The sequence below is a fragment of the Mesoplodon mirus genome (assembly GCF_964341445.2).
Source record: "Mesoplodon mirus genome assembly, chromosome: 7".
In the NCBI taxonomy this organism is placed as follows: Eukaryota; Metazoa; Chordata; class Mammalia; order Artiodactyla; family Ziphiidae; genus Mesoplodon; species Mesoplodon mirus.
In genome coordinates, this window is record NC_138983.1 from 110,793,595 (window position 1) to 110,818,708 (window position 25,114).

At 38.9% G+C, this 25,114-nt stretch overlaps 1 long non-coding RNA gene across 1 annotated transcript in view; it reads left to right on the top strand.

Moving 5' to 3' along the window:
- The first annotated feature begins 5,909 nt into the window (after positions 1–5,909).
- The window catches only part of LOC309807169, a 170,720-nt gene continuing 151,515 nt past the window's right edge, over positions 5,910–25,114 (top strand). The window contains exons 1-2 of the long non-coding RNA XR_014294522.1: positions 5,910–6,115; positions 11,050–11,191. This is a non-coding gene — a long non-coding RNA (uncharacterized lncRNA). The remainder of the gene's footprint in view (positions 6,116–11,049; positions 11,192–25,114) is intronic.

Here is a 25,114-nt window from a genome sequence, read left to right on the forward strand (position 1 = left end):
AGTAATGGGAACAAAGACCAAATACATATTTCCTAATATGAATCACAATATACAATGAAATATTACTCAGTTGTAAACAAGAATGAAGTTCTGATACATGCTGTGCCGTGGATGAACCTTAAAAGTATTTAGCTAAGTGAAATAAGGCAGACACAAAAGGACAAATATTATATGATTCCATTTATGTGAGGTACCCTGAATAGGTAAATTCATAGAGACAGAAAATAGATCAGAGGTTACCAGGGACTGGGGGAGGGTGGAGTGGGGAGTTATTGTTTAATGGGTACAGAGTTTCTGTTTGGGGTGATGAAAAAATTTTTGAAAGAGCTGGTGGTGATGGTAATGAAACTGTGCAACTCAGACTGGGACTTGAACCCATGTCCCAGGACTCGAACCCAGCCAAAACCCAGATTGAGACTTGAACCCACATCTTTTAATTGAGATCACACATCTGGTCTCAGGACTTAATGAAGCTCAGGTTCTTGATGTCTCATTGCAAAAAGAATTCAGTGAGAAACAAAGTGATAGGTAAGAAGTGGATTTATTTAGAGAGAAAAATACTCCACAGACAAAGTGTGGGACATCTCAGAAGGCAACGGGCCCCAAAATATGGCATGGTTAGTTTTTATGGACTGGGTAATTTAATAGGCTAATGAATGGGAAGATTATTCCAGTTATTTCAGGGAAGGGGCAGGAATTTCGAGGAACTGGGCCACCACTCACTTTTCTTATTTTTTTTTTGAAATTTTGGATTTTATTTAATTTACTTTTTTATACAGCAGGTTCTTATTAGCTATCTTTTTTTTTTTTTTTTTTTTTTTTTTTTTTTTTTTTTTTTCAGTACGTGGGCCTCTCACTGTTGTGGCCTCTCCTGTTGTGGAGCACAGGCTCCGGATGCAGAGGCCCAGCGGCCATGGCTCACGGGCCCAGCCGCTCCGCGGCATGTGGGATCTTCCCGGACCGGGGCACAAACCCGCGTCCCCTGCATCAGCAGGCGGACTCTCAACCACTGCACCACCAGGGAAGCCTCTAGCTATCTATTTTATACATATTAGTGTATATATGTCAATCCCAATCTCCCACCGCTCACTTTTTTACCTTTTATGGTTGGCCTCAGAAATGTCATGGCGCTGGTGGGTGTGTCATTTATATTGTTAATGTATTACAGTGAGCGTATAATGAGACTCAAGGTCTACTGGAAGTCGAATCTTCTGCCATCTTGGACCTAGTTGGTTCTAACCAGTCCTTGTCATGTCCTATGGCTATGTCAGTTTTTTAAAGCTTGTGCTCTGCCCCTTTCCCTCCTGCTTCATTTGCATAGCATTGTGGATGTAATTAACGCCACCAAACTGTACACATAAAAATGGCTAAAATGGCAAATTTTATGTTCTATGTATTTTGTTACCATAAAAAATTGATATTTTAATGAGATTTTAAAAAATATGTTTGAACTCTAATGTTCTATAATACCATGGCCAAAGTATTAATGGAAGAAGAGGGAACTGATCTGGGTGATAAAGGATGTGTCTGTCAGAATTAGTCCACTGGAACTCTGTGGAGACAGTGAAACCCAAAAATGGCAAATGGGAGGCTGCAGGCCACACCCAGCTAGGAGATGTGTTTTGTTTGGCTTGTGCAATGTTTACCAACATAGCATTTATTTATTTATTTTTAAAATTATTTATTTATTTATTTATTTGGTTGCACCAGGTCTTAGTTGTGGCACTTGGGCTCCTTAGTTTCGGCATGTGGGCTCCCTAGTTGTGGCAGGTGGTCTCCTTAGTTGCGGCTCACCAGCTCCTTAGTTGTAGCATGTGAACTCTTAGTTGCAGCATACACATGGGATCTAGTTCTCTGACCAGGGATCGAACCCAGGCCCCCTGCATTGGGAGTGCAGGGTCTTATCCACTGTGCCACCAGGGAAGTCCTCCAACATGGAATTTAAGATTTTAAGAAATTGGTTGTTAAAATGTAAAACCTGGGTGTATTGCTATTAAAAATTCCGGTTTCTGGGCTTCCCTGGTGGTGCAGTGGTTGAGAATCTGCCTGCTAATGCAGGGGACACGGGTTTGAGCCCTGGTCTGGGAGGATCCCACATGCCGCGGAGCAACTAGGCCCGTGAGCCAAAACTACCGAGCCTGCGCATCTGGAGCCTGTGCTCCGCAACAAGAGAGGCTGTGATAGTGAGAGGCCCACGCACTGTGATGAAGAGTGGCCCCCGCTTGCCACAACTAGAGAAAGCCCTCGCACAGAAACGAAGACGCAACACAGCAAAAATAAATAAATTAATTAATACACTCCTACCCCCAACATCTTTAAAAAAAAAAAAATTCTGGTTTCTGATTTCCTTTGAAATATTAAAAGATATGATAACACCAGATCTGTCTTCTCACTTAGCTGGAGTTTTGAAGTAGCTGCTCCCTTTAAGCAGTACACACTCTCCAAATAGTACCTCTGGTCCTTGCTGTCTTATTCCCAGCTGGCCTCATTAATCTGTTACTTGCCAGTCTCCTCTGGCATTTGTATTTGTGGCCCCTAGCATAAATCAATGATCAGGTGAATTATTTCTGAGAGCCCTCTGCTTGGTTTGTCAATTTCTTTAAAAAAAAGTGTTGTCAACTAAAAAAAAAAAAAAAAAAAAACACAGCCTAAAAGTTGAAAATTATGTTTTATTCAGTGGACTTACTGAGGACTTAAGCCTGGGAAACACACTCTCAGATAGCTCTGAGGAGCTGTGCCAAAGAGGTACAGGAGTAGCCAGGATATATGAGTTTTTGCAAAATCCAGGTAGTTGGAACATCAAAAGATTACTGTTAATTAAAGAAAACCAGACATCTCAAGTTAATGAATTTAGCCCTTCTTTATGTATGGGAAGATGCAAGAGCCTGGGCTCATTAAAATCATTCCTTTGATATGCACCTTAACTGTTTAGGGCCAGTATCCTGTTCTTTCCCACCTTGAGTTCCCTCAGGGTGTACACTTAGAGGTGTCTGCAGTTGATGGCTTGATGGCTGCAGCATCCTTTGTTTACTGATAACAGGTGACATTCTTCGTACACAGTGTTAAAGAAATTTCTTTTTTCCTTTCTTACCTCTTCTAAAACATGGAATGACTGTTTTATGCTACCACATAAGGTTTCAGGTTTTGGTAACTGACACAAATACGTGTGAATAATTTTGTGAGCATAGAGTTCTAAAGAATACTTAAAGAGATTAATTCATGCATGCAGTTCCTGAAAGTTTGATCACTGCTTTTGTGAATCTTCAAATATTTTATAACTACTTTAATTGGGTTTATTTTTTATTTCAGAAAAGTCAAAAGTATTACATTGATGTTGCAAGAAAATTTAAACAATGCACAGAAATACACAAAAGGAAAAACCCTTCCTGCTTTACCTCGCTAGGGGTAACCGCAGTTAGCAGTTGGGTGTTTTTCTTTCCAGACCTTTGTTTTTGTTTGTATGTTTGTTTTTATTTTTGTTTTTGTGCATAGAGTTATGTAGAAATTTGTGTTTTTATATGAACACAGAAACATGGAACACGTCTTTTTTCCTCACAAAAAAGAAATTATACTACATTTACTGCTTTGCAACTTGCTTTTTTTTGACAATATATTGTGATCATTTTCCCATACCTACACATATAGATATGGTTCATTCTTTGTTATGTCTATATAGCATCAGAGTATGAATATAATTTACTTAAACATCTCACTTTTGACATATTTAGGTTATCTCTGATTTTTACTAATATAAATTTAATGGCACTGTGAACATTCTTCAGCCAATATCCTGGCAATATGGAAAAAGTTATTCTGAAGAGTAGATTCTTAAAAATGGGCTTATTTAGTAAGGAATGTGTGTTTTAAAAATTTTGATCAGTATTGTAAAGTAGTCTTTAAAATTTACATTCCCACCATTGCTGACACTGAATATTATCTGTCTCTTTGCCTTTTGCCAGTATCGTAGACAAATGATGGTGTCTCATTTTGTTCCATTTGCATTTCCCTCTTTATTAACTAAGATGGCACATCATTGTCTATTTCATTAGCCATTTGTATTTCCTTTCCTGTGAACTATCTGTTTTTGTCCTTAGTTGCTTAACTCTGGTTTGATCTATGCACATGAAAGTATGTAAGTAATCAGGAAATAGATCTGTATGTCTGCATACTAAGAGAGGTTTCAAAACGTGGCTCCTGGCTTGCAGTGTATGTATGCTCTGTTCCTTACTAGTGTGTTAGCTTCCTCTTGTTGTGGCTTGTAGTTATACCTGAGTCAACCATCAGACAAGCAACATCTGTTTTTTGCCCAGAACAACGAGCTAGGTACAGTGTGTATCTTAAAGAGAAATAAAATAAAACAAATGGGTCTCTTACTGGCCTTTAGAAGATCATGATCTAATGGATGTGAAATGTACATGGAGGCAAGTACAACAATAAAAATGAAAATTCCTTGCCTTTGATCAGTGCTTTACAGTTTAGATTCTTTTGATAAAGAAGACAAGAACATAAATAGTGAAAATATTAGATTAAAAAAGTTAAGTACTATAACATTGTAATAGTGGTTTGGGGGATATAGAGATAAGTTGGGAGCATGGGGCTTGGGATTGTGGAACAGCAGAGTATTCCAAGAAGGACAACGGAGAAATGAAAGATGAGATGGAAAGGATTTTTATGGGTGGAAGAAAACCATGTGAAGAAACAGGACAAAAGGGTGAGAGTCTATCTTGGAAAGAAAGATCAGTTTCCTTTGGATTTGAGCGTGGCATTTGGAAAGCTTGGGAAGTGACCGTAGGAGTGAAGAATCCCCTACAAACATTTTTCTTTGAGTATCATACTCTTGTTAACTCAATATCAAGGTTATATCATAATTTTTTTATCAGCCACATCTCACTGCTGGTTTATGTTGAGTTTGAGCGAAACTTAAATCGTCCGCTGTTTTCACACAGACCTTGTCTGTGACCACAGAAGGAAGATGCGATAACTGAACCATCCTGTCCCTGACCTTCAGTCTCACTCACATCCATTAACTCACTGACTCCTTCATTTGTCTAACCTTTACAACATTCCAAAGACAGGTATGGCCCACCCGCTAAGCATTAGGACCATGCTAGGTGCTGGGGAGACAAAGATGAACATGGCAAATTCCCTTCCCTGTGGAAGTTTCAGGCTGGAATAAGTGAAGCCCTTAAACACTTAGCTAGCTAGAACACCATAAGCATCCCAGTCTCAGAGATAGCATGTCCAGACCTGAATTAATTTGAGAATCTCCTGATCTTCACTCTTGTTAATGAGGACTAACTTCGCTGGGAGGGGCTGCCAAGTGGCCTGCTGGTACCTGAGACTCAAGGGACTAGTGAGATGAGCTGAGTCTGGGAGGTGGTAATTCCCATTCTCATTCAGGACAGCCTTAGTTTATTTCTATTGTATTTTGCTATATCTGTTCACAGACAATGAGTATGCTTCAGTGGAAGGAGGAAGTTTTACTGAGGCTTGAAACATTTTTTTTCTTGCTAACCAGGTGGTTCACATGACCCTCTAGCATATTAGAAAGATGGTGTGGCTCTAATGATGGAGGCATTATAATCCAATCTATTAAACCTATTTCTCCTTTGAAGATACTTTTGTTCAAATTGCTTGGTTTTGTATTATTTGTTTTACTAATATAGAAATCCAGCAAGTTCAAAACGTTTTCACCTAAATAAGTTTATTATTGTTACATTTATAATTTACATATCAAATAACTCAGATGGTGTGAATTCAGATGGCGTGAATAAGTAAAACTTTGGCTTCAGGATTAAGGAAGTAAATGAATAAGTGTTAGAGTGTTGTGTTAGAAGGCCTCATTTCTGCCACTTCTAATGGTGGAGCCCAAGTCACAAACTTATAGCCCCAATTTCCTCCTAGGTAAAATGGACAGGATTCATTTGACAAAGGAGTCTTTAATGTCCTATCCAGCTGCCAAAACAACAGCAACGTGGAACCAAACCCATGAATTCAAGGGATGAAAGCGTGAGCTGACTCCAGAGATGTGCTGCCCCCTTCTTGGTTAAACATACTCACTGTGAGGTCTGACAGCCTGACTTTGAATCCGGGCCTTCCTCCATCACAAGCCTAAGTAAGTCCCCTTATGCTGGGCTGCACCCAGCAGGCCTGCAAGCACTGTACTTGCCCAGCCTCAAGACCGAAGGAAGAGACCAGAGTCAGCAACAGAGACATCAATGGTTTAATGGATGGGGGATCTTACATGTCTGAAATAAGGTCCTGGAGTGACACCCCACCGTGTGCAGCCGATGGCCGGCAGGACATGGCAGCAGTCTTCGCTTCAGGGGAGAGAAGGTTACCGGTCAAAGGAGGAATTGACATCAGGTGGGCTCACTGGTTACCAGGGAAACCAGTAGAGGAGCGCTCTCCTCATTGCTCCTTTGATAAGCTATCATAGTGGAGATGTTTTGATCGAAAGTTTTGAACTATCACCAGCTGGGACCAGGTGCAAGTATGTAGGCATTTACTGATTAGGATCTATAATTAAGAGGGAAAGTCAGGTGAGTAGGGTGTAGGTGAAGCAGGAACTGGTTGACCAGGGGGTGTACAGAAAGCAAGATACAGCCATCTTGGGTGGCCCAATCATATACTTTATCTTCTCAGAACTTCCATTCCTTCAACTGTAATATGAGAATAATAATACTACCTATGTCACAGTGACATTAGAAAAAAAATGAGATAATTCATAGAAAGTCCTTACTGTTATGCCTGGCACAGTAAGTGTTCAGTGTTAATTCTTTTATATAAAACACTTAGGTCTGGTTTCTCTAAGTTTCGTATAGGTATGGCTTTTATATGGTTTCTGCAGCCAATGAAGCACAGGCCTCTAGGATTATGTGAAAAAAAGTTACTAATTTATAAACGTTGTCACTGACAGGTGCCAGGTAGTTATACTAATTTTAATAATTTAATCATATTACTGTTTTAATGGTATAAAAATATAACACTATGTGGCAAGCTATGTTCTAAGAGCATTACATATATTAACTAATTCAGTCCCTAATGTTAAAAAATTCAGCCCAGTAAGTTTGAAGATCTAATTGGCCTTAACGAATGATTCATGAATCAGGCAGCATCCATCCCATCTAGAAAACAGAAAGGCACTCTGAGGAAGAGGTGTGGGATGAGGAAGCTATTAGCAAAAGAAAAGAAAGGATATCTTTTTGGGGGGAGGGGAGAGAAGGGCAAGGGTTTTATCATGTAGATTGCCTCTTATTCCTCTGTGGATGGGGGAGAATGGAGAGGTAATCTGTGGCAGATTACCTCCTTGATACCAGAAAATTCCAGACTGGATGATTAAGATTACATTTCTGGGGAAGGTTGAAACTGCAATTGGGTTAGGTATTAAATCTATGTTTGGCATCATGGTCTTTAGCAGAAGTGATGCCATTTTGGGCCTGTGGTTTTCTCTTTAATACTAACAGGAGGGTACTATTATTATCGCCTGCATTTTACACATGAGGAAGTTCAAGGTACAGGTCTCACAGCTAAGTGGCAATGAGTGTTTGAACACAGGAAGTTTGGGTCCAGAACTCATGGTCTTAACTACTCTGCTTTACTGATTATTTTATGAAAATTGCTCATACTCCTGACCACTTACTTGCTTTAGTCAAAGGTTAGAAAATTGTAAGACATCTGGGAAAACTTAGACAAATTAATCGTGAAATATGAGAAGGAAAATCATATAGACTAAAACATTAAAATATTCAACAATAATAAAGATAGAAGACACTAAATAAAGGAAAGATTTTTGAATGAAAACAGTGGAAGTCTGTAGGAATAGTAAATAAAACTACCAGTCAGAGACTTGTGTTTCTGGCAAAATGGCAGTCTAGATATCTTGGTTGACTCTCACAATAAAAATGCTGAATAAAAGATAAAAGGGCATTTAGAAAACAATAAATGGATGAGGAAGTTAGGAATTTTAGAGGCTAAAAAGTAAGTGAAAGCAGAAACACTAAAATGTCAACGAATTGGCTTTAACTATGGGAACATTTGCCAAACCAAGCTCTGGTTTTCAAGTGATAGGGTTTAGGACATGCTATCCTAAAATATGATGTCTTGGTATATTGAATATTTTAAGCTGAAGGAGTCCGAGAAAATGGCAGAAGCAGGAAGGTCTCTCTGACCTTCCCCTGGCCCTTCCCGCATTAAGCAGGTCATGAGACCCTCATGTGAGAGGGACATAACAAGAAAGGTAGACATATTTCCTGTCCTTCCAAAGCTTACAGTCTGACTCTAGGAGTGGACTCTTTTTATTCCCAGATAGCAAACAAGGCAAATGAAGCTCAGAGAGGCTAATAGTTACATAATTATTAAGTGGAAAAACTATATTTGTCTCAATCTTTAGCCCTTTCTCTTTCTACCACACAGGCTACTTATTGAAGGTTTGTGTTAATGAAGGCTTTTGGGTTGCAAGTGACAGAAAAGGAACTCAAACTACCTTAAACCAAAAAGGAATTTTTTTGTTTTATGAAACCAAGCCCGAGACAGTGAAGAGAACGTGCTGGCTTCAGGGATGACCTGGCCCAGGGAATCCCACAGTTTTAGGAGTCTCTCCTTTGCACTCTTGTTCTCATTCTTGTTCTATCTCTATGTCTCTCTGTATTTTGAATTTATTTTTTTCCCCATGTCAGATAGATTTTTCTCCATGTACTGGGGAGTACGCTACTGGTAATCTGTACCATGTCCTAATGACTCACAACAAAGGAAAAAGGGCAACTTCTCTGCTACCTGTAGTTAGAACAATTCTGGGGAAAACTGATTTATTCTACATGGGTAATGAACACACCACTGGATCCATCATTGAGGCCAGAAGGGTGAGGTATTTTGATTGGCTCTTATGTCGCTTACCAGCTTCTGTAGCCAAGGATGACAAAGCCTATTATCAAAAGAAGGGGAAGTGGCACAAATGTGGCTGCCAAAGGGACAATGAATGGTGCCAACATTTAGTAAGTACCTGATAAATGTTAAGTGAAGAACAAATTCTCACAAGTGCCTAGTACAGCACCTGTGCATCAATATTTACTAATGACATTGCACTAGAGTTTTCAAATGCTATATTGATCAGGTTTGTTCTACTATGATGGCTTCTAAAAAATTAATTGGAAAGCCTGTCCTGTTTTATTCTTGTCTAAATAACATTCGATATATATGTTCCTTGAATTAAAAAAAAATCACCCATAAAAGTCCTTGTACTTTTTGTGGAATAGGTTTTGAAATAGAATGCTAATATTTATTTAGAATTGTTTCCTGGGAATTGGGTGTATTTAAATGTGCACAATTAATAACATATGGTAGACACTCAAAATATGTTAGTTTCCTCTCTCTTCAATTGGAAAACAGAGGAGATCGTAATGTTGGAGATGCTTGAGAAAGAGCACAATATATTGAAAGCAGACTTTTCAGGAGATTAATGTGATAGCAGCGTTGAAAAAGAAAAGTATTAGAGAAGTCCTGTAGGACGATGCCTCTCAAACAATTTGTAATGGAGTATCAGTTTCTATTTTTCTTTTTTAAATCTATTGCAGATCATTTGCAAGATATAATTACAAATTACTAGAAAAATAAAATTTAAACAACTGGTATACAAAATACAAGCAATGTTCTAGTTTTAGATTCAACAGACATAAAATTACTCTCTCAAATGGTTGGCAATGTTCCTAAACAACAAATCCTAATTTTTACCTTGTGTTGGACTGGGAACAAACTGTTCATGGAAGGGTACTGGTCCCCACTGACTAGGAGGTTGTGCAGTAATTCTTATGTCAATGCCGTCCAGTCAAAGACCACAGGAACACATCTGTTCCTGAGAAAGATGATTATTACTCGTTGTAGCAAGATGAGTTACACACCCTGCAACATCTTAGTAAGAACAGTCATCCCCCCCATCCTCGGGGGATACGATCCAGGACTCCCAGTGGATGCCTGAAACTGTGGATAGTACTAAACCCTATACATACTACATTAAAAAAAAAAAAAACATACATACCTATGATAAAGTTTAATTTATAAATTAGGCCTAGTAAGAGATTAACAATAGTAACTAATAATAAAATAGAATACTTATAACAATATACTATAATAAAAGTTATGTGAATGTGGTCTCTGTCTCAAAATATTGTACAAATTTAAGATGCCTTTTCCATCTTAACTAAGCACTTATCGTGCACTGTGGTTATAACTTCTTCAGTTTGAGGTGCAGCAGCAAAAGTGGCATGAATTTCTTTTTCCTTTTTCACAATTTCATGGATAGAAGATTTGTTCTTACTGTAGATCTTGGCAACCTCAGCATACTATTTCTTTCTTATGTCGAAAACTTTCACCTTTTCACATAAAGGAAGCACTTTGCCTCTACTCTTGGGCAGATCTGAATTGCCAGCATCACTACTCTTGAACTTGGGGACCACTGTTAAGTAAGGGTAACTTGAATACAAACACTGTGATACCATGACCAGTCGATCTGATAACTAAGTTGGGTACTAAGTGACTAAGGGGCAGGATAGCTGGATAAAGGAAGGATTCACGTCGTGGGTGGGATGGAGCAGACGGTGTGAGATTTCATCTTGCTACTCAGAACCACACACAATTTAAAAGTTATGAATTGTTTATTTTTGAAATTTTCCATTTAATATTTTTAGACTGAGGTTGACCACAGGTAACTGAAACCACTAAAGTGAAACTGCAGATAAATGAGGGCTTATGTAATTAGAAAGGACTTATTTTAGGATTTGGGCTTGTGTCAGGTAATACTGAGAGATGGGGCTTTGTCTGGGATTGGATGCTGTCCGGAAGTGGGGGCAATTCCATGATTGGGTATCTTATAAATCTTATTGGAAAGGGGCAGGAATAAAAAGAGCCTAAACTTTAATTGGCAAAGAGGCAATGGCTGCTTATATTAGCTAGGATGGAAAATATTTTGGTTATTTTTGTGGTTTGGACATGTTCCTGTTTTTGTCTGTGTTCAGATGTGATTACGGACTGGGTTTGTTTTTGTCTTGATCACAGAGTGGCCTGATCTGATGATGTTCTGTGAAACTGAATATGTTCTACACCAAGACCTAAGCTGTGAGTGCCAGATCAGCTCCCAGATGTCAGTGACTACTTTTCTCTTTCTCAACTCTATAAGGTGACAAGAGCCTGTCTAAGGGTAAGAACATTTCATTTGAAAGATAAAGGAACAGGATGTGGTGAACTGCTATTATGATACAGTGTCAATCCTCAAACTTTAACGTGCATCAGAATCACCTGGCAGACTAGTTAAGACACAGAATGTTGGGCCTCACCCCCCAGAGTTTCTGATTCAGTAGGTCTGGGGTGGGACTTGAGAATTTGCATTTCTAATCAGTCCCCAGGTGTTGCTGATGCAGCCAGACCACACTTTGAAAACCACTGAAGTAGATGGAAGTATCAAAGGTGAGGATGATTACAGGGAAAGAAAAAACCTATTGTAGTTAGCTGCAATTCCCAAGATAAAAATCTACCACTTTGGGGCTTCCCTGGTGGTGCAGTGGTTGAGAATCTGCCTGCCAATGCAGGGGACACGGGTTCGAGCCCTGGTCTGGGAAGATCCCACATGCCGCGGAGCGACTAGCCCCGTGAGCCACAATTACCGAGCCTGCGCGTCTGGAGCCTGTGCTCCACAACAAGAGAGGCCGCGATAGTGAGAGGCCAGCGCACCGCGATGAGGAGTGGACCCCACTTGCCGCAAGTAGAGAAAGCCCTCGCACAGAAACGAAGACCCAACACAGCCATAAATAAATAAATAAAAATTAAAAAAAAAAAAAATCTACCACTTTGTCCTGGTAATACTCTGATGCAATTCTGACACTGGACTACACTGCATTTTCCTGTTTTAAATTACAAATCTTTGAGGGGGAAGTTCACAGAGGAAAATTCTCTCCAAAACAATTTGTGCAAATTGTTGACTACTAAAGTTTGTACTTAACGTGAAAGTAAAATTTATGTGTTTATTATCCATTTTCCCGAAAGTTTCCAATTACAAATAGGCAGATCCATTTTAGAAAAATGGGTTAGAAAACCAGCTCTTCAACTGGATTATCTGCAAATTGGCTTATTTGCAAATAGACGTTGTACCTACTAAATGAAAAGTAACCCTTACCATCCCTCTGTTAATTATTCTACTCCATCAATTTTAAGACAGAATTCCTTAAAAGGTATGTAACTGCCCATGCCTTTGAAATATTTAAATGTCTTTACTAAAAATTTGACTTTGTTTACTTAATTTTGTTCATTTCTGGGATAAGAAAAAGTGGTAAATAGAAAAGAGGAAGTGGTAAATCAGGGTGGGAATGGGTGACCCCTTCTTGTTCCAAAAAATTGGTTTTAATTTAATTTCCTCTACATTTGCCTGATATGGGGTAAAAGAAAAAAAGTGTGGCACGGACCTCTTGTGGTTCAGCTGGGTTGCCTCTGTCATATAATGTACATTGAGATTCAGTTAGTTCTTGAACTAAAAAAAATTAAGTATCATGAAAAGAATCTGTATAAGAACTTAATAAAATGATTTTTATAGCTCTTATAACAAGTTATAAACCATTTTATTAACTCTGTCTTTAAAAGGCTACCAAGAATCTGGTGATTCATGAAAAACGGCTTCAACAAGTATAAATTATTGCTTATAGAATTAGGAAACTTGGCCTTCTTTTTAAAATAATTTCATCACATCTCTAGAGAGAATAGTCTTTGGCAGAGAGCTAGATTCTGCAAATCTAAGCTTTTTCAGTTTAACATCCAACTAAGAATTCAAGTAGAATAAGATGATTAATCTTGGGGTTGAGATGGGCCTACGCCTGATTAGCTACTGGACCAGGAGCAGGTCTTGCTCTGATGAGTAATTTAACTTCAGTTTCTTCATTTGTGAAATGAGGAGCTTAAACTAGTTAACCCCTAGGGATTCTCTGAACTCTTTAATGTTCAAGTTGTTATACTAGGCCTAGGGCTGTGGGTTTTAATTACATTAATACTCCTCTCTTTCACAACTCCTCTTAATTATTTTTTCAGTATCAGAAGGATGTTGATGATAAGGGCATGCATGGAGATGGCAAAGGGACTGGGAACAGATTAGGAAGAGTTGAAGGAACTGAGGTTGTTGAGCTTGGAGAAGAGGAGGTTCACTGTGGGGGAGATATGAGATCTCCCTGAAAAATATGTGGAACTTGTCATGTGAAGAAGGAAAACATATATTCCAAGTTCAAAGGGTGGAAATTACAAGGAGACAAATTTGGGTTCAGTGTCAGGAAAAACTTTTCAATTATTCATTCAAACATTACTAAATATTTGTTGAACATCTACTATGTGCCACTGATCTCGGTTCTGGGGATTTGCCAGTGAAAAAAACACAAGACCTCTTGTCCCAGTGAGGTGTACATTCTGTTAGGGTAGTCTTACGTGGCAGTCACTGGAGGTTTTCAAACAAAGATGGGCTGATCAGAGAGAATACAGTGGCTGGGATTCCTTCTTTGGACTGGATAACTTCCACAGTCTCTAAAGTCTCTGTGTGTGTGAACATTAATCAGTCAACACACTTTTATTAAACAACTTCTAAGTGTCAGGTGTAGCCCTGGGTGCTGGAAATGCAAAAATGCATAGACAGATCTTGCCTTCAAGGAGCTCTCAATCTTGTTGGGGAGAAAGACATAAACAATGTGAAAGTTTGGTATGAGAAATAGACAATGGAACAAGAGTACACCAATGGGGAAGACAAACTCAGCTTGAAGGTGTTCTGAAAGAGGGGACACCTGAGGTAAGTGTTAAGTGTTGAGGACTTCACCAGACCTCAAAACAAGGTCATAGAGGCCATAAACATGGTGCATGTAGAAAACTGCAGATACCTATAGGATCCTAGTTTTTATTTTAATTCCCCACGGATAAAAATGGGATGGAGACCATAGTAACTTAGGATTATACAAGTATCTATGCCCTTTGAGGGTGGATCCCAAGATTTGGTAAGGTAAACTGATCATATATATTGGTTTATTCATGCATTCTTTCAAAAATCATTGAGTATGTATTATGCATTAGATACTCCATTATATTGATTTGGTTACAGAAAAAAATTAGACCAAGTCTTTGTCCTCAAGGAGGGTCCAGTCTACAGGAAGGAAACAGACATTGAAATGAGGTAGAATAAGGTGTCAGAAGTACTGTGGTAGACATTTGTATAGGGCATTGAGGCCCTAAAAACTAAATGAGAAATGATGAGAGATGAGAGAAGAGAGACTAGGAAAAGCTTCATTGAGGAGCTGACCTTGGAGTTGAGTCTTGAAATTGAGAGGATTCCACCTGGAGAATGGACAGCAAAAGGGAGGCAAGTCCATGGGAGCTTGGTAAAACAGCAGGGTGCACTAAGAGTCAGTCTTGTTAGTGCTTGTGTTGAGTGTGGAATGCAGGGTACCACATCATGAAAAGTTTTCCTTATCATTCTAGGGAATTCTAAAAGTGTCCTGAGCAGACCTAGGGAATTCTAAAATATCCTTATACTTGTGGGACCCAGGCCAAAAACACAAGTAGTTTCCTGGCTGGTCCCCTTCTCATCTTACCCTCTCTCCTATAATTCTCCTCACACACATGTGTGAACAACCCAGCTTGCATGTCCAGGCTCTGTCCCATCTCCTTGAAAATATCTGCCTTTGGCCACTTCTAAGGCCTAAGAGTGAGCCCCGGCAGTGGGATCAGGCTGTTTGGGTTGGGAATTCCAGGACTGTTGTCTGGAAGGGAGGAGGACACAGGCTCTCAGTGGGATGACCCTTTGGATAGATGGGGACTCCTGGCCCTGAGTGGGGAGGGGAGTGGTTGGAGGAGGACCAGAATGGAGTCCTTTAAACTTAAGAGGGGCAGTAAACTTTTTCTGTAAAGGCTAGATCATAATATGTTAGGCTTTGTAGGCTATATATGGCAATTGTTGGGTATTCTTCTTTTCTTTTTTTTTGGTTAAAACACTTAAAAATGTGAAATCCATTTTATCTTGAGGGCTATACAAAAAGAGGATACAGGCTGGATTTGGCCAGGGGCTGCAGTTTGTATGACATGGGACAGCAGAATAGTGAGGTACCACTGAAGGATGCTAAAAAGGGGAGTGACAGTCACTTCGTGTTTTTGGAAATATTGATCTGACTTTGTGGAAAGTATATTGGAGTTTGATGGGTTAGGAGGCTGTTGTAACAATCCAGGAAGGAGATGATGAAGTCCTGAATTAAATCAGAAGTAATAGGACCTGAGAAGATGGAGAATAAAGAACATTTAAAAAGAGTTGGTGACTTTGGGTTTCTGATTAAGGCAACTGGTTGGCAGTTCTAATTACTGAGATAGGGACATCTAAGGGCAGGGTGCCACAAGCTAATGAGTTCTAGTTTTAGCATCTGGAACTTGAGTTCTAGGTAGGGTACCAAGGGGATGTCACATATACGAACTGTTATTCTATAGTCAGGACAGGGCTGCAGATACAGACTTGAGAGTCACCAGGGGATAGATGGTGAACATTTGGAAAGTAAAATTGAGGAAGAGAAACTTCTCCATCCTACAAGTATCTCTTTCTTGAGATAAACCACATCAAGACAAGGTGGGAGAGAAGATACGGAAGACTTGCCCTGGACACCTGGCAGGACTGAGGATGGATGCTGAGGCTGGTGAGCAGTGTTGTGCCAGAGGCTGAGGCATGGTTGGTGTGGCAAAAATGAGTCTGGAAGGGGGACCAAGTAATGGTCAACAGAGATCTCTCCTTCTGGGGTTAGTCCCTCAGCTACTGGATTTACACCCCAAGTAGGAATCTACTATATTGTAATAGGTCTGAATCTAAGACCTTCTGGTGTGCAAGAAATATCACATTTCTTTGTGATCCCTGAATCAACCTAGTTTTGACTCCAAGGCGCCACTCCACTGGGCTGGGAGGAAGGTGTACACAACTTATTCTAGCAGCCTTGTATTGCCGCCTCAAACTGTTCTCCCTCATTTCACCAAGGTTCTGGAGGCCTTTCTTACTCATGAGTCATCTCTCCCACCCAGGTTACTGCTGGTCTGCCCGTTGTCTCTGTCAGCACAATCCTGTCAAGTCGGGCAGCTTTTGGCAGTTTCCCTGACACATTTAGCATACTAGAATATTTGTCAAAGCTCTGAAACCTAGTGCCTAGGCCTCTGATTCCCTAGGTAAACCATGTACCTCCTTCTGGAGTCTTGCTGCTTCCCGGGGTAATGACTTGGAGCAGAGCCTGGCTTCCTATTGCTTCTAGACCTATGGACCTCTTCTCCTCACCATTGCCAAGTAATCTCGAGTATGGGTGGAAGTTCCTCCCTCTTCCTTCTTCACCATACACTTTAAGTTCATTAAATCTGTAACTTGAAAAACATGTTCTTCTTTGCTCCAGGGAAGGGAGGGCTTTCTTCACCAAAGATTAGGAAAAATATTTGCATTTCACTTTCTAGTGCATCAAAGAAAAAGAAGAAAAACAAAACCAGATAAGATTATGCATTGGAACAGTGTATTTGTATCCTGGCACATATTGGTAGAGAGGAGATTGGCAAGTGCAAGGAAGAACCCAGGCCTCTAAAGGGCTGGATGAATGAGGTGGGACAGGAGATGGGGATGAAGAGTAGCTGAAGGTGACATCTTTGGACTTAGGCTTCCCTGATTTTTGGAATGGAGCATTGCAGGGAGCCTGCACTCAGGGGTCATAGATCAAACCTTGAATATCCCCAGTTACCTAGTAGACAGGGTTGCAGGTGGTGGTGGGGTGGGGAGGGGGGAGCACTGGGCACTGTTGGTTGTGTAGGAAAAATACCCAGTCTTCCTCCTGTGTTTCTCCTTGACTTTTACATTGCCACACTAACAACACTTCTGACACCAGATGTGTGGAGATTTTCCCTAACAACAAGCAACACCAGGTGGATGTCCTATAATTTAACTCAATTCTGACACTGCCTACCTGGAGATAGCCTCAGATCCCAGGAGATCCCCCCTCCCCCAACCCACACACACACTTCAGATGCCAATCATGAGTAATAGGTCCTACGTTACCCACAACTTCCTTCCAACTTGGCTACAAATCGGAGGTTCCAAAGAACCCCCTTCTTAGAGTCAGTTATTTGCTAGAATGGCTCACAGAGCTCAAGGAAATATGTATGTTTGTTTACCACTTTATTAAAGGACATGATAAAGGATACAGATGAGCAGCCTGAAAAAGAGATACATGGGGCATGAAGTCTGGAGGGTCCTGAGCTTCTGTCCCCATGGAGTTGGGGTACACTAACATGGATGTGTTCACCAACCTGAAAGCTCTTTAAACCCCTTACTTTGGGGGTTTTTATGGAGACTTCATCACGTAGGCATGATTGATGATTAACTCATTCCTTCTCCTTCCTCAAGAGAATGGGGTGTGGTTGGGAAAGGGGCTGAAAATTCCAAGCTTCTAATCATGGTTTGGTTTTTCTGGTGACCAGCCCTTATCCAGGAGCTCACCCAGAGTTGCCTTATGAGAACAAACGTTTATATCACTCAGGAAATTACAAAGGGTTCAGGAATCCTGTGTAAGGAACTGGGGTCAAAGACCAAATATGAGAAAAAAATATGTTCTTGGTGCTGTTATCACTTCAGAAATCACAAGGGTTTTAGGAGCTCTGTGGCATGAAGCGGGGACAGAGACCAATATATATTTTGTCTATTATTTAACAGTGGTATAGCCTCATACATACTTTCCTACCTCTAGTCAAGATGGCTTTGGAATTCTGTTGGGTTGTATCTGGGTGCCGGTATCATTGCTCTAATCTGTGGATTGCTGGGAGTGGCTGGTGCTGGAATCAGCTAACTTTTGTTTAGAAGTTAAGCATTTACTTGCTTTATTCAATTATCTCTTTAAACCACCCAGGGTAGTAAATTTTACAATTTCCATTCTGCTGATGGGAAACCTGAAGCTCAGAGAGGCCAGATAAATTTACCACAGTAACACAGCTAATGTGTGCCCTAAACACTTGTCAGTTATAGGTTCAACCTATGGATGATTTATTGCCCAACAGCAATATTTTCAGAATGAAAGGGGCTGCTCTTAATAATTATGCCAGGACACTAGTTGTACAATGGAGTTCTCTTCAGCAGATTGGGATGTGTGGGCAACTGGTTATTTTTCTATTTTTATTAACTTTTTTAAAGAACGAATTGTAATTTTGGTAAGCATTTCTACTTCAAAAAATTCCCTACCTTACTGATTTGTAACAGTTTTATTATTTCCTTCCTTTAAGAAAGATAAGATTGCTACCTCCTTTTATGAAGCCAATTTAACCCTAACCTCAAAACTTAATAAAAGCTGTTCAATAAACATAGTTTACAGTCCAGTCTCACTTGTGAACAAAGGTGCAAGAATCCAAATATGTACTGGCTAACTAAATTCATTAATGATTAAATAATGAAATATAGAAACTTAAACAAGCCTCTTAGATAGCCTCATCTACCAGAGGGCAGACAGCAGAAGCAAGAAGAACTACAATCCTGCAGCCTGTGGAACAAAAACCACATTCACAGAAAGATAGACAAGATGAAAAGGCAGAAGGCTATGTACCAGATGGAGGAACAAGATAAAACCCCAGAAAAACAACTAAATGAAGTGGAGATAGGCAACCTTCCAGAAAAAGAATTTAGAATAATGATAGTGAAGATGATCCAGGACCTCAGGAAAAGAATGGAGGCAAAGGTCGAGAAGATGCAAGAAATGTTTAACAAGGACCTAGAATAATTAAAGAACAAACAAACAGAGATGAACAATGCAATACTGAAATGAAAACTACGCTAGAAGGAATCAGTAGCAGAATAACTAAGGCAGAAGAACAGAATGGTGGAATTCACTGCTGCAGAACAAAATAAAGAAAAAAGAATGAAAAGAAATGACGACAGCCTAAGAGACCTCTGGGACAACATTAAATGCAACAACATTCCCATCATAGGGGTCCCAGAAGAAGAAGAGAAAGAGAAAGGACCAGAGAAAATATTTGAAGAAATTATAGTTGAAAACTTCCCTAACATTGGAAAGGAAATAGCCACCCAAGTCCAGGAAGCGCAGTGAGTTCCATTCAGGATAAACCCAAGGAGAAACACGCCGAGACACATAGTAATCAAATTTGCAAAAATTAAAGACAAAAATTACTGAAAGCAGCGAGGGAAAAATGATAAATAACATACAAGGGAATTCCCATAAGGTTAACAGCTGATTTCTCAGCAGAAACCCTACAAGACAGAAGGGAGTGGCATGATATACTTAAAGTGATGAAAGGGAAGAAGCTACAACCGAGATTACCCAGCAAGGATCTCATTCAGATTTGAAGGAGAAATCAAAAGCTTTACAGAGAAGCAAAAGCTAAGGGAATTCAGCACCACCAAAACAGTTCTACAACAAATGCTAAAGGAACTTCTCTAAGTGTGAAACACAGGAGAAGAAAAGGACCTACAAAAACTCCAAACAATTAAGAAAATGGTCATAGGAACATACATATCGATAATTACCTTAAATATGAATGGATTAAATGCTCCAACCAAAAGACACAGGCTTCCTGAATGGATACATAAACAAGACCCATATATATGCTGTCTACAAGAGACCCACTTCAGACCTAGGGACACATACAGACTGGAACTGAGGGGATGTAAAAAGGTAATCTATGCAAATGGAAATCAAAAGAAAGGTGGAGTAGCTATACTCATGTCAGATAAAATAGACTTTAAAATAAAGAATGTTACAAGAGACAAGGAAGGACACTGCATAATGATCAAGGGATCAATCTAAGAAGAAGATGTAACAATTATAAGTATATATGCACCCAACACAGGAGCACCTCAATACATACAGCAACTGCTAACAGCTATAAAAGAGGAAATCGACGGTAACACAATAATAGTGGGGGACTTTAACACTTCACTTACACCAATGGACAGATCATCCAAAATGAAAATAAATAAGGAAACAGAAGCTTTAAATGACACAATTGACCCGATAGATTTAATTGATGTTTATAGGACATTCCATCCCAAAATAGCAGATTACACTTTCTTCTCAAGTACGCATGGAACATTCTCCAGGTTAGATCACATCTTGGGTCACAAATCAAGCCTCAGTAAATTTAAGAAAATTGAAAACATGTCAAGCATCTTTTCTGGCCACAACGCTATGAGATTAGAAATGAATTACAGGGAAAGAAATGTAAAACACACAAACACTTGGAGGCTAAACAATACGTTACTAAATAACCAAGAGATCACTGAAGAAATCAAAGAGGAAATCAAAAAATACCTAGAGACAAATGACAATGAAAACACAATGATCCAAAACCTATGGGATGCAGCAAAAGCAGTTCTAAGAGGGAAGTTTATAGCAATACAAGCCTACCTCAAGAAACAAGAAAAATTTTCATTAAAAAATCTAACCTTACACCTAAAGGAACTAGAGAAAGAAGAAAAAACAAAACCCAAAGTTAGCAGAAGGAATGAAATCATAAAGATCAGAGCAGAAATAAATGAAATAGAAACAAAGAAAACAATAGCAAAGATCAATAAAACTAAAAGCTGGTTCTTTGAGAAGATAAACAAAATTGATAAACCATTAGCCAGACTCATCAAGAAAAAGAGGGAGAGGACTGAAATCAATAAAATTAGAAATGAAAAAGGAGAAGTTACAACAGACACCACAGAAATACAAAGCATCCTAAGAGACTACTACAAGTAACTCTATGCCAATAAAATGGACAACCTGGAAAAATGGACAAATTCTTAGAAAGGTATAACCTTCCAAGACTAAACCATGAAGAAATAGAAAATATGAACAGACTAATCACAAGTAATGAAATTGAAACTGTGATTAAATATCTTCCAACAAACAAAAGTCCAGGACCGATGGCTCACAGGTGAATTCTATCAAACATTTAGAAAAGAGCTAACACCCATCTTTCTCAAACTCTTCTAAAAAATTGCAGAGGAAGGAACACTCCCAAACTCATTCTACGAGGCCACCATCACCCTGATACCAAACCACATAAAGATCCTACAAAAAAAGAAAATTACAGACCAATATCACTGATGAATATAGATGCAAAAATCCTCAACAAAATACTAGCAAAACAGAATCCAACAACATATTAAAAGGATCCTACAGCGTGATCAAGTGGGATTTATCCCAGGGATGCAAGGATTCTTCAGTATATGCAAATCAATCAATGTCATACACCATATTAACAAATTGAAGAATAAAAACCATATTATCATCTCAATAGATGCAGAAAAAGGTTTTGACAAAATTCAACACCCATTTATGATAAAAACTCTCCAGAAAGTGGGCATCGAGGGAACCTACCTCAACATAATAAAGGTCATATATTACAAAGCCACAGCAAACATCATTCTCAATGGTGAAAAACTGAAAGCATTTCCTCTAAGGTTAGGAAAAAGACAAGGATGTCCACTCTGACCACTATTATTAAACATAGTTTTGGAAGTTCTAGCCACGGCAAGCAGAGAAGAAAAAGAAAAGAATAAAAATTGGAAAAGAAGTCAAACTGTCACTGTTTGCAGATGACATGATACTATACATAGAGAATCCTAAAGATGCCACCAGAAAACTACTAGAGCTAATCAATGAATTTGGTAAAGTTGAAGGATACAAAATTAATGCACAGAAATCTCTTGCATTCCTATACACTAATGATGAAAAACCTGAAAGAGAAATTAAGGAAACACTCCCATTTACCATTTCAACAAAAAGAATAAAATACCTAGGAATAAACCTACCTAGGGAGACAAAAGACCTGTACACAGAACACTATAAGACACTGATGAAAGAAATTAAGGATGATACCAAGAGATGGAGAGATATACCATGTTCTTGGATTGGAAGAATCAACATTTTGAAAATTACTCTACTACCCATAGCAATCTACAGATTCAGTGCAATCCCTGTCAAATTACCAATGGCAGTTTTTACGGAACTAGAACAAAAAATTTTAAAATTTGTATGGAGACACAAAAGACCCCTAATAGCCAAAGCAGTCTTGAGGGAAAAAAATGGAGCTGGGGGAATCAGACTCCCTGACTTCACACTATACTACAAAGCTACAGTAATCAAGACAATATGGTAGTGGCACAAAAACAGAAACATAGATCAATGGAACAAGATAGAAAGCCAGAGATAAACCCACACACCTATGGTCAACTAATCTATGACAAAGGAGGCAAGGATATACAATGGAGAAAAGACAGTCTCTTCAATAAGTGGTGATGGGAAAACTGGACAGCTATATGTAAAAGAATAAAATTAGAACACTCTGTAACACCATACACAAAAATAAATTCAAAATGGAGTTGAGACCTAAATGTAAGACCAGACAATATAAAACTCTTAAAGGAAAACATAGGAAGAACACTCTTTGACATAAATGACAGCAAGATCTTTTTTGATCCACCTCCTAGAGTAATGGAAGTAAAAACAAAAATAAACAAATGGGACCTAATGAAACTTCAGTGCTTTTGCACAGCAAAGGTAACCATAAACAAGACAAAAAGACAACCCTCAGAGTGGGAGAAAATATTTGCAAATGAATCAACGGACAAAGGATTAATCTCCAAAATATATAAGCAGCTCATGCAGCTCAATAACAAAAAAACAAACAACCCAATCCAAAAATGGGCAGAAGACCTAAATAGACATTTCTCCAAAGAAGACATACAGATGGCCAAGAAGCACCTGAAAAGCTGCTCAACATCACTAATTATTACAGAAATGCAAATCAAAACTACAATGAGGTATCACCTCACGCCAGTTAGAATGGGCATCATCAGAAAATGTACAAACAACAAATGCTGGAGAGGGTGTGGAGAAAAGGGAACCCTCTTGCACTGTTGGTGGGAATGTAAATGGATACAGCCACTATGGAGAACAGTATGGATGTTCCTTAAAAATCTAAAAATAGAATTACCATATGATCCAGCAATCCCAGTACTGGGCATATACCCAGAGAAAACCATAATTCAAAAAACACATGCAACCCAATGTTCATTGCAGCACTATTTACAATAGCCAGGTCATGGAAGCAACCTAAATGCTCATTGACAGACGAATGGATAAAGAAGATGTGGTACATATATACAATGGAATATTACTTAGCCATAAAAAGAAGGAAGTTGAGTCATTTGTTGAGACGTGGATGGATGTACTCTGTCATACAGAGTGAAGTAAATCAGAAAGAGAAAAACAGATGTTGTATATTAACACATGTACGTGGAACCTAGAAAAATGGTACAGATGAACCGGTTTGCAGAGCAGAAGTTGAGACACAGATTCAGAGAACAAACGTATGGATACCAAGGGGGGAAAATTGCAGGGGTGGGGGTGGGGATGATCGTGTGCTGAATTGGGCGATTGGGATTGACATGTATATACTGATGTGTATAAAATTGATGCCTAATAAGAACCTGCTTAGTATAAAAAAAATAAAGTTCAAAAATTAAAAAAAAGTATGTAATATATTGTGACCAATTATGATGAATTCTTAGGAATGCAAGGAGAAAATTCTATATGAAAAGAATCTATTAATATAATTTCCCATACTAACAAATTAAAGGAGGAAATACATTTCAGCAGATGCAGAAAAAGCATTTTTTTAAAGTTTTATACTTATTTATGATTTAAAGTAGAAATAGAAAGAACTTCCTTAATGTGATAGAAAGGTATTTATCTCTTTACCTGGAGAAACTTGAAAAGCATTTGCCTTACGATTAGGAACAATGCAAGGATATATGCTATCACAATGTTCTGCATAATGCTGGAGGTTCAGGCCAATGTTATAAGATAGGAAATAACACAAAGAAATACAAGATTGGATGGGAAGAGATAAAATTGTCATTTTCAAGTGTCATGATCATTTACATAGAAGACTAAAGAAAATCAACAGATGGTTAGAAGTAATAAGAGAGTTCAGTAAGTTTGCTGATTATAAAATCAGTATACCAAAATCAGTGGCTTTCCTCAATACCAGCAATATTAATATCAAGAAGATAGTAAGATATCATCGAAAACAACAACAAAACTGGAAAATTTCAAGGACTTACTGGATAAAAACTCACAAGACCGTTACAGAAGAACATTTAAAAACTCTACAAAAGGGCCTAAAGAAAGAGTTGAATTAATAGTGAGGTGAATCATCTTCATGAATGAGAGTGCAGTATTTAGACATAACAAGTTTCCCCAAATGTAATGCAGTTCCAAGCAAAGTCATAGCTTCCTTTGGGGAGATGCTGCTCCTTTCATATTTTGATTGAACCATCAAATGACTCGTGATGGAAGGCAGGACTCTACCTCCCTCTATGGAAGTGAAAGGGTCAGACACTCCTCCTCACTCTTTGGAAGCTAGCACATGAGTATGTGATCCCAGCTTGGACATAAAATTCTCCTTCCCAGGCCTCTGAATGTTGAGTGAGTGTTACAGTAGTGCAGGGAGAGTTCAGAAGGCTTTTCATTGTGGTGGCATGGTGGCATCTTAACCAGGTGTCCCCTGCATTGTAGCCTTGTCTGTCATGCTACTGCCAGGCCTCCCTTGGTTCTTGCCCATTTTTGAGGCTTCTTCTATAACCTCCTTGCTGAGAACTTCTGTGAACTCACTGATATCTTCTCCGATAAATTTATTTTGCATTAAACTAGACAGAACCAGTTTCTGTTGCTTGGAATCAAGAACTTGGAACTGGGAAACTTGCCAGAATGATTCTGTAATTTATGTAGAAGAATTCAAGTCAGTGAGTAACCTAGACCAGGGGTTAGCAAACTTTTTCTGTAAAAAAGCTAGATACTAAATATCTTAGGCTTTGGTGGCAGGATGCAGCTACTCTACTCTGCTGTTGTAGTGCTCAAAAGCAGGCATAGATGGTATGTAAGCAAATGCATGTAGTTGTGTTCTAATAATGCTTTATTTACTAAAATAGTCAGCGGGCAGGGTTTGGCTCATGGGCTGCAGTTCCCTGATCCCTGATTAAGACAGTCATGAAAAAGAAAAGCAAAGAAGGGACAGACTTATTCTACTAGATATTTCGATA